General features: G+C 42.6%; 1 pseudogene; it reads right to left on the bottom strand.

Annotated features, from left to right (window-relative positions):
* Positions 1–1810: 1810 nt before the first annotated feature.
* On the bottom strand, positions 1811–3050 carry LOC116810517 (adenosylhomocysteinase-like; annotated as a pseudogene).
* Between the last annotated feature and the right edge of the window lie 10238 nt (positions 3051–13288).

Genomic DNA, 13288 nt, shown 5'->3' with positions numbered 1-13288 from the left:
GTAATCCCAGCACTTTGGGAGGCCGAGGCGGGCGGATCACGAGGTCAGGAGATCGAGACCACGGTGAAACCCCGTCTCTACTAAAAATACAAAAAATTAGCCGGGCGTGGTGGCGGGCGCCTGTAGTCCCAGCTACTCGGAGAGGCTGAGGCAGAAGAATGGCGTGAACCCGGGAGGCGGAGCTTGCAGTGAGCAGAGATTGCGCCACTGCACTCCAGCCTGGGTGACAGAGCGAGACTCTGTCTCAAAAAAAATGGTTTATGTTTGGTCTTTAAAAAAAACAAGAAACGTACATGTTTTAGATGTAGATTCCAGATTGTTACCCATACCAAATGATACTAAAACAATAACACATTTGCTAAAGCAAAAGATAAGAAAAACACCCACAAAGGATGCTATTGGTATAGCTAATGCAGTGGCAAAGTTGTTAAGACTGCTAATCTTTTGGAAATCTGTGCAACTTGATGAGCAGATGCACAAAATATATTAGTGGGAGATCTGAGATAACCAACAATAATTAGGAAAGTCCATTTTTAGCAGAATGCATTCTGGGGCAGAAATAAGTTTAAACGCAGATTTTCTGGCACAATAATTAAAGTGATTAGGCTTTCTTGACTAATATTTCTATAAATTTACAAAACTGAAATGAGACCAGCCTGGGCAACATAGGGAGACCTCATCTCTACAAAAAAAATTTAAAAATTAGCGAGGCCTGCTGGCATGAGCTTGTAGTCCCAGCTACTTGGAAGGCTGAGGCAGGAGGATTGCTTGAGCCCAGGAGGACAAGGCCCATGGGTCAAGTAACCCATGATTGTGCCATTGCACGCTAGCATGGGCAGCAGAACAAGACCCTGTTTCAAAACAACAACAAACAACAAAAAAAGAAAAAAGAAATAAAACCTGAAATCACAATAAGCAATTGACAAAAACCAATGTTTTCAGTAAACACTTTGTAAAATAATTGTGCTCTAAAAATTATAACCAGTACATGCTTTCTTTCAGTCTAAAAGTTCTCTTTTTTCTTTTTTAGGCACCAAAACTTTTATTGACCCCCCTCCTGCTTTCTTTTAACTTTATAAACATTATATAAACATTTTAAACCAAATTACTCTTTTTGACACAGGGTGGTGATAAGAACCATCCTGTTACAAAGTGGTGGCGGATCTATGCTTGCTTTTACTTTTTCTGGCCCCTCTCAACCTCTGGCTGTCGCTTCTTTGTCCTCTCTTGGTTGTTCCTTAACGGTCTATGCTTATCTTTGTACAATTCACACTGAAAGTACCAACCTCATTGTTACATAGTTTAAAAGAAGCCCCAGCGCTAAACCAGGCTTTCAGGAACATTCCAACTCCAACAGTTCCTCCTTGCCCTTGGATATAGCTCCTTCTCACCTGTCATGGACTTAGGAACCGTTGAGCCTATAAACAAACACATGGGTATAACTCCATAGCCCTGGCGATGGTCTAGATGGTAAAATACATGGGCTTTGTGACCCCACTATCAACCTCCAGGCTAGTGAAGAACTGACTTCGTGAGCAGTTGCAAGACCACTGAGCTCATGGTTCCCTCTGGCTGTCTCCATTATACCTCCATCATAACCAGGGCTTCAGGAGGGGCATCTGAATTCCCCCTGCCACATTTGGAACAGTATGAGGGATGCAGCAGAGTCCAAAAACTGAGTGACCAACTTCAGAGTGCCAATGGGGGACACTGACAAACCAATCACAAAGTTGGTGCCATTTGCTCTTGGGCGGGAGAGGCGGGGCCCAGGGAAGCACAGCAGCTAGAAGGTAAAGGGCAGGCCTGGCTCTCAGTAGCAGTAGGGATCAGACTCGAAGGGGCCATCATGGGACATGCCCAGGTACAGGGCCTGCTTCTCGTGAGCTTGGTCAGCTTCTCACTCAGCTTGCTCCAGTGGGCTTCAAGCACTGCTTCATCCAGCTTCTTGGGCCCAAAGTGAACCCTAATGGGGTACTTGTCTGGGTGAGTCCACAGCTCAATCTGTGCCATCACCTGGTTGGTGAGGGAGTTACTCATCAAAGAGCTGGGGTGGCCCATAACACAACCGAGGTTGACCAGCCAGCCCTCAGCCAGCAGGATGATGCAGCATCCGTTCTTTAACCAGGAGTGGTCCACCTGGTCTTGATGTTCATCTTCCCGACAGCGTTCTTGTTGAGCCACTTGACATCAATCTCTGTGTCAAAGTGCCAGTGTTACCATGATGGCATCATCCTTCATCTGCTTAAAGTGCCAATCGAGGATGCTGTCATTACAGCCTGTGGTGGTGACAAAGATGTCCTCCTGATAGGCCTTGTCCATGGTTGTCACCTCATAGCTCTCCATGGCAGCCTGCAGTACATTGATGGGGTCAATCTCAGTGACAATGACACGGTCCCCAAAACCCCTGAGGGCCTGGGCACAGTCCATGCCCACATTGCCATAGCCCACTATCACTACTACCTTGCCGGCAGTCACCAAATCTGTGGCCAGCATGATGCCATCTGTGAGGGATGCTTGCTTGCTCTTGGTGACAGAGTCATTCACATTGATGGCAGGCACCTTCAGGATCCCATTGGCCATCATCTTGTGCAAGTTGTGGACCCCAGTCAAGGTCTCTTGGGAGATGCCTCGATGCCCAACAGGAGCTGTGGGAACTTGGTGTGGATGAATGACATTGAGGGGCCCATCCTTTTAGTTCGCTGTCTGCTGGATGCACCACTGGTACTCCTCATCTGTTTCTCCCTTCCAGGCATACACTGGAATGCCAGCCTTGGCAATGGCAGTGCCACATGGTCCTGGGTGGAGAAGAGGTTGCAGCTGGACTACTGCCCCTCAGCACCCAGGGAGATGAGGGTCTCAATGAGGATGGCGGTCTCCACAGTCCATGTGCAGACAGCTAGCGATGCAGGTGCCTTTCAGTGGTTTGAGGTCGAGTACAACTTCCACCCGCACATCAGGCCCAGCATCTCATCCTCTGCAATATCTAGGGTCTTGTGTCCCCAGGCAGCCAGATCTATATCAGTGACTTTGTAGGGCAGTTTGTCAGACATGCTGGAAGCGCTTCTGCATGGAGTGGGGGACACAGGTGAAGGGGGCCGGGCCTCCGACTAGGGACAGATACAGCACAGGCCATGCCGGGCAGAGCAGTTTAGGTTTATATATTATATAATTTCTCATAAGTAAACAGTTCATAAATTGATACTTTTGAATATCAGTCAGGTCAGGGAATTAGGGATTAGATAAAAAATATATATATACATATATATATATATTTTTTGAGACAGGGTCTGGCTCTATTGCCCAAGCCGGAGTGCAGTGGCACAATCTTGGCTCACTGCAGCCTCGACTCAAGCAATCCTCCTACCTCAGCCTCCCAAGTAGCTGGAACTACAGGCATGCCACCGCACCCGGCTAGTTTTTGTATTTTTTGTAGAGGGTTTACCAGAAGTAGACACATAATTTTAAAAAACCTTTATAAGCTAAATGTATAATGTGATCATGATAATTCATTAAGTTCACAAGACACTCAATGCCTAGATCATTTTATCTTTAGAAATTAAGGCCAGGTGTGGTGGTTCACGACTGTAATCCTAGCACTTTGGGAGGCCACGTCTGAGAGGATCACTTGAGTTCAGGAGTTCAAGACCAGCCTAGGCAACAGAGTGAGACCTCTTCTCTATTAATTTTAAAGAACAAAAAATTAAAATTAAAAAAGTTAATGTTTAAATTATTTTTAAGTGGATCTCAGCAAGTCCAGTTTTAGATGATGAGAATTATTCTGTATTTTAATCATAGTACCACTCATGAGTTAATCTCCAGTAAGTCTGACCAATTTACTCCAATAAATTCATTTTCCTCTTTGTTAAATAGAGATAATAGCCCCTACTTTATAAGATTGTTTGGAAGATTAAAATGAGATAATGCATGTGAAACGCTTAGTGCAATGTCTGGTGTCTTACTAGTGCACAATAAGCCTGCTATAAAATTACCAGTTGTAGGCTGGGCACAGTGGCGGACGCCTGTAATCTCAGCACTTTGGGAGGCCGAGGCAGGTGGATCACCCAAGGTAAGGAGTTCAAGACCAGCCTGGCCAACATGGTGAAACCCCATCTCTACAAAAATTAGCCAGGCATGGTGGCACACACCTGTAGTCCCAGCTACTTGGGAGGCGGAGGCAGGAGAATTGCTTGAACCCGGGAAGCAGAGGTTGCAGTGAGCCAAGATCACACCATTGCACTCCAGCCTGGGCAACAGAGCAAGACTCCATCTCAAAAAAATAAATAAATAAAATTACCAGTTGCAATAGTGTTACTGATGATGGTAATGATGATGCCTGTTCTACAAGGGTTCTAAACGTCCTCCAGAGGTTTCTAGTTTTACCTAAACTAAAAGGTAAGCCCCACCCTCCCCACCTCTCTTGTTCTCCTTAAGAATGTAATTTTCATACAGAAATGAAATGTTAGAGTTCCAACATCCTGCAGAATTACACGACGTCTACAGGACACTGGAAATCTAACTTTATTCCTCAGTAATTCTTTCTTACTTACAGTAGTTCTAATGTTATTCCTCAGTAATTCTTACTTAAGGTGTGTGTAGACTTGAAGAATGACAAAGCCATCCTTGGCTGGGTGCGGTAGCTCACGCCTGTAATCCCAGCACTTTGAGAGGTGGAGACTAGCAGATCGCTTGAGGTCAGAAGTTTGGGAGCAGCCTGGCCAACCTAGTGAAACCTTGTCTCTACTAAAAATACAAAAATTAGCCGGGAATGGTGGCAGGGCCCTGTAGTCCCAGCTACTTGGGAGGCTGAGACAGGAGAATTGCTTGAATCCGGGAGGCAGAGGTTGCAAGTGGTGCCTCTGCACTTTAGCCTGGGCAACAGAGCGAGGCTCTGTCAAAATTAAAAAGAAAAAAGAAAAAGCCACTCTTGAATTATTTGGAAGCTGCTTCTGAAGAGAGAGAACTCACAAAGTCAACACTGTTTTATTTGACATTTGCTCATTTTGCAGTGAAAACTACACAGCAAAGTCCTTAGAATCATCACTTCAAAGGTGTAAGTTTTAACATCAGTTATATCTCAAGTGTAAAATTGTAGCCCTACAGAGTCTGATAAAATTGTAAAATGGAGTTTGGATGTTTAGGGAAAATTTATCTGTGCTAAGAAAAACGGAGAGAATTAACAAGCTATAAAAATTACAAAAGCTAGAAATTTGCAGTGATTAGGATTTGATGGGGATCCATGGTGATGCTAATTAGAAACAGCAAGCCCCTCCCAAAAGCTCATCACAGGAATACTTTAGGCTGAGGTAGGCTCAGACCATTTTGACCTTTCATCCTATCTCTTCCTACCAAGACAGAGGGAGATTTATTTAAGGGAAAGCAGAACTGGCATTCCTCTTTGGACCTAGAGCACCTTGAAGAGCTGTTGCCAGGGTAAGTCTTCTTATGTTCCACCCACCCTGGGTTTAAGGCGTATCATTACTGAGGCTGGGCAAAGGATATTTAGTGCCTCTCTGAGGTGACTGTGTATTTCTGTACTATTTAAGCACTTGAACTTGATGTTGTGGGGCTGGCACCCAACCAAGATTCAAGGATGGTAGAGTGCTTCTGGTGTATTAATGAAATATCTTGTCGAAGATACAAATTTCTACAGAATAGAAACTGACTATCCAAAGAAAAAACTTTGTCAACTTTGTATCTAAGATTCGTGTACCTCGTCTACATTCTTTCATCCAAACTCCTTTCTCATCTTATTAGCAGGGAAATAAATCTAGGAACGACTAAGTCTAGTAACAAAATAAGTGTTTGGCACATAGAAAACTGAATTACAGATATTAATATATACACAGGAGATCATTTATTTGAAGCTTAAGTTATTAGATCTATGTTTTTAAAAGCAATTCAATATAAGATGAAACAAAACTGAGGTGACTGATTTCTTTGCCATCTCTCTAAGCGATGTGGTGTTCCATCTAATAGCTTATGAGTCAGTAGTGTGGTCCACACAATTTAATTGTGAGGAATCAAGTAAGACAAAGATTATAGATTTGATTTGTTCCTCTCAATGTTGCTTTCAATTATGAGGGTCTAGATTCTAGGATCATGCAGAATGTTGGATATACGACACAATTCTCAGGCAACATTATTTAAGGCAATAAACAAAAGTGCAAAAAAATTGTGTCTGTTTTAACTTTCCTGATAAACTTTTATTTATTTATTTATTTTTATTTTATTTTATTTTATTTTTTGAGACGGAGTCTTGCTCTGTTGCCCAGGCTGGAGTGCAGTGGCGCAATCTCGGCTCACTGCAAGCTCCGCCTCCCGGGTTCACGCCACTCTCCTGCCTCAGCCTCTCCGAGTAGCTGAGACTACAGGCGCCCGCCACCACGCCCGGCTAATTTTTTGTATTTTTAGTAGAGACGGGGTTTCACCGTGGTCTCGATCTCCTGACCTCGTGATCCGCCCGCCTCGGTCTCCCAAAGTGCTGGGATTACAAGCGTGAGCCACTGCGCCCGGCCTATTTATTTATTTTTAAGACACAGTCTTGCTCTGTCATCCAGGCTGGAGTGCAGCGGCGCAATCTTGGCTCACTGCAACCGCAGCGTACCAGGTTCAAGCAATTCTTGTGCCTCAGCCTCCCAAGTAGCTGGGACTGTAGGCATGCGCGCCACCATGCCCGGCTAATTTTTGTATTTTTAGTACAGACGGGGTTTCACTATGTTTACCAGGCTGGTCTTGAACTCCTGGCTTCCCTTAAGTGATCCGCCCACCTCAGCCTCCCAAAGTGCTGGGATTACAGGCAACTTTCTGGATAAACTTTTGAATTCAGAGAAAAAGGAAACAATAACAAAAAAGTTTTAGCTCCTTCTGTGTGAAATATATAATTTTGACACAGATAGTAGTGCATATGTCTATGCTGATGGTTCGTAACATCACAGTAATTTGCACAGTAGATGATACACTAAAGTCCTTTGGTTGGCAGGTTTTAAATAGTTTGAGGCTTGTGTGTAATTCTGTAAGAAAAAAAAAGGAAGCAGTTTGATCAAGAAAGATTTTCAGGCTGATTAGAAAATGGAACTAGTAAAATATTAAATCAGTAAAATACATAAAATCGTAATGAAAAAGATATACTGCTAGCATGACCTCATGTCTTTAAAGTGATCATTAAACCCCAAATACCTAAATTATGTGATGAAGGAATATATTCAGAAAAACTAAGGGTTAAACTGAACACCAAAAATTTTTCTAGGCCAGGAGCAGTGGCTCACACCTGTAGCCCCAGCACTTGGGGAGGCCAAGGAGGCTGGATCGCTTGAGCTCAGGAGTTCGAAACCAGCCTGGGCAACCGGGTGAAACCCAGGCTCTATAAAAAAAAAAAAAATTAGCTGGATGTGGTGGTGTAGGCCCTAGCTACTCGGGAACCTGAGGCAGAAGGATCACTGGAGCCCAGGAGGCGGAGGTTGCAGTGAGCCATGATCATACCACTGCACTCCAGCCTAGACAGCAGAGCCAAACGCTGTCTCAAAAAAAAATTTTTTTCTACTCTAAATGAGTCATTTAGAAGCACTGATTCAAACTGCAAAACACTCTTATGAAATGGTGAAACAGAATAATATTACGTGAATGTAAAAGGACGTTAGGAAGGACAAGAGATGACAAAAATAAATGCAGATAAATTTCCATACAATGTAAAGTGTGCACATTAAAACATTTAAAAAGCATGTGCAGTTTTCACAATGCTGGTCTTAAAAGTTGAAGAATCAAAGGTAATACAAAGAGAAGTTGTACAATACAGAGACAAAACTGTGGTCATTAAATAGTACTTAATACCTTCTGGGAAACTAATATTGAACACTGAAAATGGGTAAAAAATTTTCAAATCCTGGTTTCTATTATATATCCTCCACTGGAATTGCTTTGTAGTCTTAAAAAAATGTTAATATGTTGCACCTTGAGATTAGCTGTGGCAAGGGTATAATTTTAAAAATAAAAGAAAATTACTTACAGGCCCAGACTGTTCAGTAGGCATTTTAGGTCAGTGCCAACTGCTAAGTGTACTGGGAGGTGTCCATTCCCTGGGATAGACGCACAGATTCCAAGCTATTGGAATGGCTGAAGTGTGAATTAACTCTGTTGGTGCAAACTCTTCCAGCTCGAAATATTCTCAGCTCCCCAAAGGAGCAGGCCCATCCCAAGTTTAGATTTCTGAAAACTTCTCTCTTGGAAAGTATGTTATTTATACTTCTTGTTGAATGCCTTGAAATTAAAAAAAAAAAATAACAGAAAACAAAAAAAAAAGCATGTTATTTATTTATTTTTAATTACTAAAAAATAATTTTTTTTGAGACAGTCTCCCTCTGTCGCCCAGGCTGGGGTACAATGGCGCGATCTCGGCTCACTGCAACCTCCGCCTCTAGGGTTCAAGAGATTCTCATGCCTCAGCCTCCCAAAAAGCTGGGAACACAGGTGCACGTCACCATGCCCAGCTAAGTTTTATGTAATTTTAGTAGAGATGGGGTTTTGCCATGCTGGCCAGGCTGGTCTTGAACTCCTGACCTCAGGTGATCCACCCGCCTCAGCCTCCCAAAGTGCTAGGATTACAGGCGTGAGCCACTGCACCTAGCCCTAAAGTATGTTATTTAGAAGGGCAAAACCTCCTGAAGAAATAATATTCTAGAAACGAAAGTCAAGAGTAGCTTTAGAGAAATCCTGATGATTATTTTGCCATTCACTGAAACAAATCAATGAAATGAGCACACTAAGTGAAACTATGACATGTCAGTAATGTAAATCTGGAAGAGTTTTGTTTTGTTTTTCTTCTATTGACATGGGTGATGGTGGTGGTGTTTGCATCTTTTGTCTTTTATTCAATCTTCAGGCTGTTTGTCATACAATAATTTTAATAAATAAAAAATAAATTTAAGATTATCTTTTTTTTTTTGAGACATTGTCTCACTCTGTCACCCAGGCTGGAGTGCAGTGGTGCCATCTCCGCTCACTGCAACCTCCGCCTCCCCAGTTGAAGTGATTCTCCAGACTCAGCCTCCCCAAGTAGCTGGAATTACAGGTGTGCATATCCACCTCGGCCTCTCAAAGCGCTGTGATTACAGGCATGAGCCACCACGCCTGGCCAAGTTTCAGATTGTCTTTATTTGACCTACTGTATATAGCCAAGTAGATATTTCTCAATCCTGTCTAAAACCTGTGCTGATCTAGTCGTTTTTTTTTTTGTTTTTGTTTTTTGAGAAGGAGTCTCGCTCTTTCACCCAGGCTGGAGTGCAGTGGCGCGATCTCGGCTCACTGCAGGCTCTGCCCCCCAGGGTTCACGCCATTCTCCTGCCTCAGCCTCCGGTGTAGCTGAGACTACAGGCGCCCGCCACCTCGCCCGGCTAATTTTTTGTATTTTTAGTAGAGACGGGGTTTCACCATGTTAGCCAGGATGGTCTCGATCTCCTGACCTCGTGATCCACCCGCCTCGGCCTCCCAAAGTGCTGGGATTACAGGCGTGAGCCACCGCGCCTGGCCAGTCTTAAACTCTCTTCTTAACCTCACGCTGAGGCTTCAGATATTAGATTATCCACTCAAGTCTCAGTTGCCTTTTTCCTTAGAATGCGATTCACATGCACCTCAGAGACCTGGAATGTCCACCTCTCAGCTTCTTTTCTCTTTGCTAATCCTCTTCAACTCTGTTTTCTATCCCCAATCTCCCATATTCCTCTTTTTTGATTACCACAAACTGGAGTACTTCTCATTTCTCAATGGCCAACACTGAAATGTTCATAGTTTAGGAAGTCGTATCCAGAAATAAAGCTGTATGTGGTAGAATTTCTCATAAGGGTACCTCAGGTAGGCAAAGCATTACTTTGATATAAGTAAATAATCCATCATTTACTGTGAAACTCTAAGATTGAAGTTTCGAGAACTGAAGAGAGGGCTAGGTGAGCCTCAGACACAGCACTCACTACACGCACGGCCTGAAGGACAACAATGACCTGTAATGTCAGGCTGCTGTTAGCAGGTCCCTGATTGCAGCTGCAATACTTGCAGACCAAGAGGTATTTTGCACTGTTTGAATCTCTAAATTTTAAAAACTACTATATACACCTATAAAATGGAATATTTGCAGGCTGCCCAGACCTTATGGTATGTAGTACTTAATTCTAAAAGCCTTTCAAAGGAGCCAACATTAGCATTTTATTATTTTCTTCTTATGAAAATAATAAATTAAGGCTAAACCCTGGCTTAGAGATGAACTATTTCTGGCTCACTATCCTTTGGCCAAATGCCTTAACCACTCAGCACACTTCTAGGTGTGCCAACTAAAGAGTTGGCACATCAGGGGATGGGAGAAAGGAGAACGGCATGACTTTGCTTTTGTCTGGAAACCTGGTTTGAGTACAAACAAAACCGAAGGAAACCAATAGTGTTTATAAATAAGGGTATATTCTGGAATTGTGTAGGACAAAGATCAAAGCCTCTCAGATGTCAAGGAACCCTTGAACAGAAACCCTGGCATCAAAGGCTGTGCATAAGGAGTAACAGTTCAGAGTAAAGGGAAGCTTGGCAACCTGCGAAACCAGCACAGTTTCTCCTTATTCTTCCTATACTTTAGACATGGAAGTGGGATGGTGTCTCTTGTGCAACTAACTGCTAAGAAGAAGTGACCTTTGGATCGAAGGAAGTTAGAAAGATTAAATCAGAAAGAATCAAGGTTCAGAGTCTGCAAAGCCACAAGCCCTCTGTCTGGGTCAGCAAGGTCATTCTTTTGTTTTTTGTTTTGAGACAGGGTCTCACTCTGTCACCAAGGCTGGAGTACAGTGGTGCAGTCACAGCTCATTGTAGCCTCAACGTCCTAGGCTCAAGTGATCCTCCCAGCTTAGCCTCCTAGCTCAGCCTCGCGCGTAGCTGAGACCACAGGTGCCCTCCACCATGACTGGCTAATTGTTTTATTTTTATTTTTATTGATTGATTGATTGATTTTTTTGAGACAGAGTCTCTCTCTTGTTGCCCAGGCTGGCATGCAGTGGTGCAATCTCGGCTTACCGTAAACTCCACCTCCCGGTTCAAGCAATTCTCCTGTCTCAGCTTCTCAAGAAGCTGGGATTACAGGCACACGCTACCATGCCCAGCTAATTTTGTATTTTTAGTGGAGATGGGGGTTTCTCCATGTTGGTCAGGCTGGTCTCGAACTCCCAACCTCAGGTGATCTGCCTGCCTCGGCCTCCCAGAGTGCTGGGATTATAGGCGTGAGATACTGCACCCAGCCTTTATTTTTATTTTTTTGTGGAGATGGGGTCTCACTGTGTTGCCCATGCTGGTCTCAAACTCCTAGGCTCAAATGATCCTCGTGCCTCCTCCCAAAGTGCTGGGATTATAGACGTGAGCCACTATACCTGGATAGTCTACTCTAGCTCTGCTATGCTTTGCCTTGCTTCCTTTAGCCGCTAAAGGCTTGTGGAAAATCAATGTATATAGTCAGATTCCAAATTCTTCTCAAGTTAAGACAGCGACCTTCCAAAGTTAATGGGTTGTGGCTTCATTTGTAAATCCGTGAAGGTAGAGTGCCGAATATTGTAAAACATAACCCTAGATTTAACTTACTCATCCATTGGGTTAAAAGAAAAAGTATTTAATACAAAAAATTCAAAAGCCAAGTCAAAACTACCCTTTAAAGCAAAATGCTGACTCCAGGATTTTGGCAAAGTTTCTTTCCTTGATTGTAGTCATTTCAAGGAGAGAGAGGTTAACCTCTTCCCCTAATCTCACCTCTTCAAAGAAAAGAAGTTGAAGCAGAAAAATTAGCACTGATCTCATGTTAGGATTCAAAGGGCAGGATGGGGCTGTGTAATGTAGTGATGGAAATAGGATAAAACCCTTGTTACTGTTTTCCAGAAGCTAATCTGAGGGTTACCATGGTAACTCACCAGGGTACAAGACTGTTGTGAGCTTTAGGGAACAATTTTGGGATACGTTCTTAAAAGAGAGTATCAACTGCTTGCATCAAATGGGTGAGAAGTGGGGCACAGTGGCGCACATCTGTAGTACCACCTAATCTGAAGGCTGAGGCGGAAGTATAGCTTGAGCCCAGGGTCAATGAGACCAGCCCAGGAAACATAGCAAGATCCTGTCTCCCTCTTACACACACACACACACACACACACACACGTAACAGAAGAGTCTTTTGGAAGTGGATCAAAACTGATTTAAGGTTTTGGTTTGAATTTTTGAAAAAGTAGGTGTCTTGGGAGAAAAACAACAGAAAAATGTCAACTGGTAAGTCTTGCCAAGCCTGGAGGAGACGACTCACACCAAACTGCAGGGCTAAAAGAAAGAACCTAAAAGTCAAAAGCAATTGGAGCTATTTGGTAATTAAAATATGTACATTCTTTTAGAACTGAAGCTATCTGCTATTAGCTTCTTTGTTGTCCTGTTGGTTATTTATGGAAGCCTCCAATTCAGTGCATTTGATCCTACTGTTTTCCTATATTCTTTTCATTCTGAAGTCATTGTTTCTATACATATTAATCGCGTTATACTTCTTTTCCTCTTTTACAGAAAAGCTAAATTTAAAAACGGTGTCATTGCAGGAGTTTACCAGGAACAATTATTCCTGGTAGAAGCTATTTAACTAAATACATACGACTCTGCAACTAGATTTTTACCTTCCTTTTAATTTTATTTGATTATGCTATTATCTAAGCTTGCCTCTTTAGCTTTTCAGATTAAAGTACCACATCTCTCTGTAAGCATGAGAATCTGTACAAACAGGCTTTTTTTTTTTTTTTTTTTAGCTTTTCTAGAAAATTTGGGGGGAAATATTGTGGAATAGAATGCAAAATTTACAACATTTAAGACAAAACATAGAACTTGAAGGAATTTTTATATTTGCGGCAGGCCAGTTTCATGACAACTATGCCCTCTTAGACTCCCTACGATTCTCACGATTAGTACTTTGTGGAAAATTTTTAAAAGCCGCAATTCAAGCAGTCTCCCAGGCATTCCTGAGGACCAATACAAACAGTGCAATACAGTGCAATATGAAAACCCCAAGTTACTATTTAATTATTTAGACAGTTTATGGCATTTTGATTGGTTTTCTTTCTTGCTTGCTTTCCTTTCTTTCCTTTCTTTCCTTTCTTTCTTCCTCTCTCTCTTTCTTTCTTTCTTCTTTTTTTTTTACAGCAATTACAGGGTGAAGTATAGGTTAGTGTGATTCTAAGTCAAACATCAGCAAACTACTTCCCACATACCAAATCCAGTCATCGCCTGTTTTTCTTTTTTTTTTTTTTTT

This window comes from Hylobates moloch, unplaced genomic scaffold, assembly GCF_009828535.3.
Source record: "Hylobates moloch isolate HMO894 unplaced genomic scaffold, HMol_V3 SCAFFOLD_1, whole genome shotgun sequence".
Lineage (NCBI taxonomy): Eukaryota > Metazoa > Chordata > Mammalia > Primates > Hylobatidae > Hylobates > Hylobates moloch.
The sequence above is the reverse complement of the archived record's forward strand: the minus strand, read 5'-3'. Positions and strand labels throughout refer to the sequence as shown.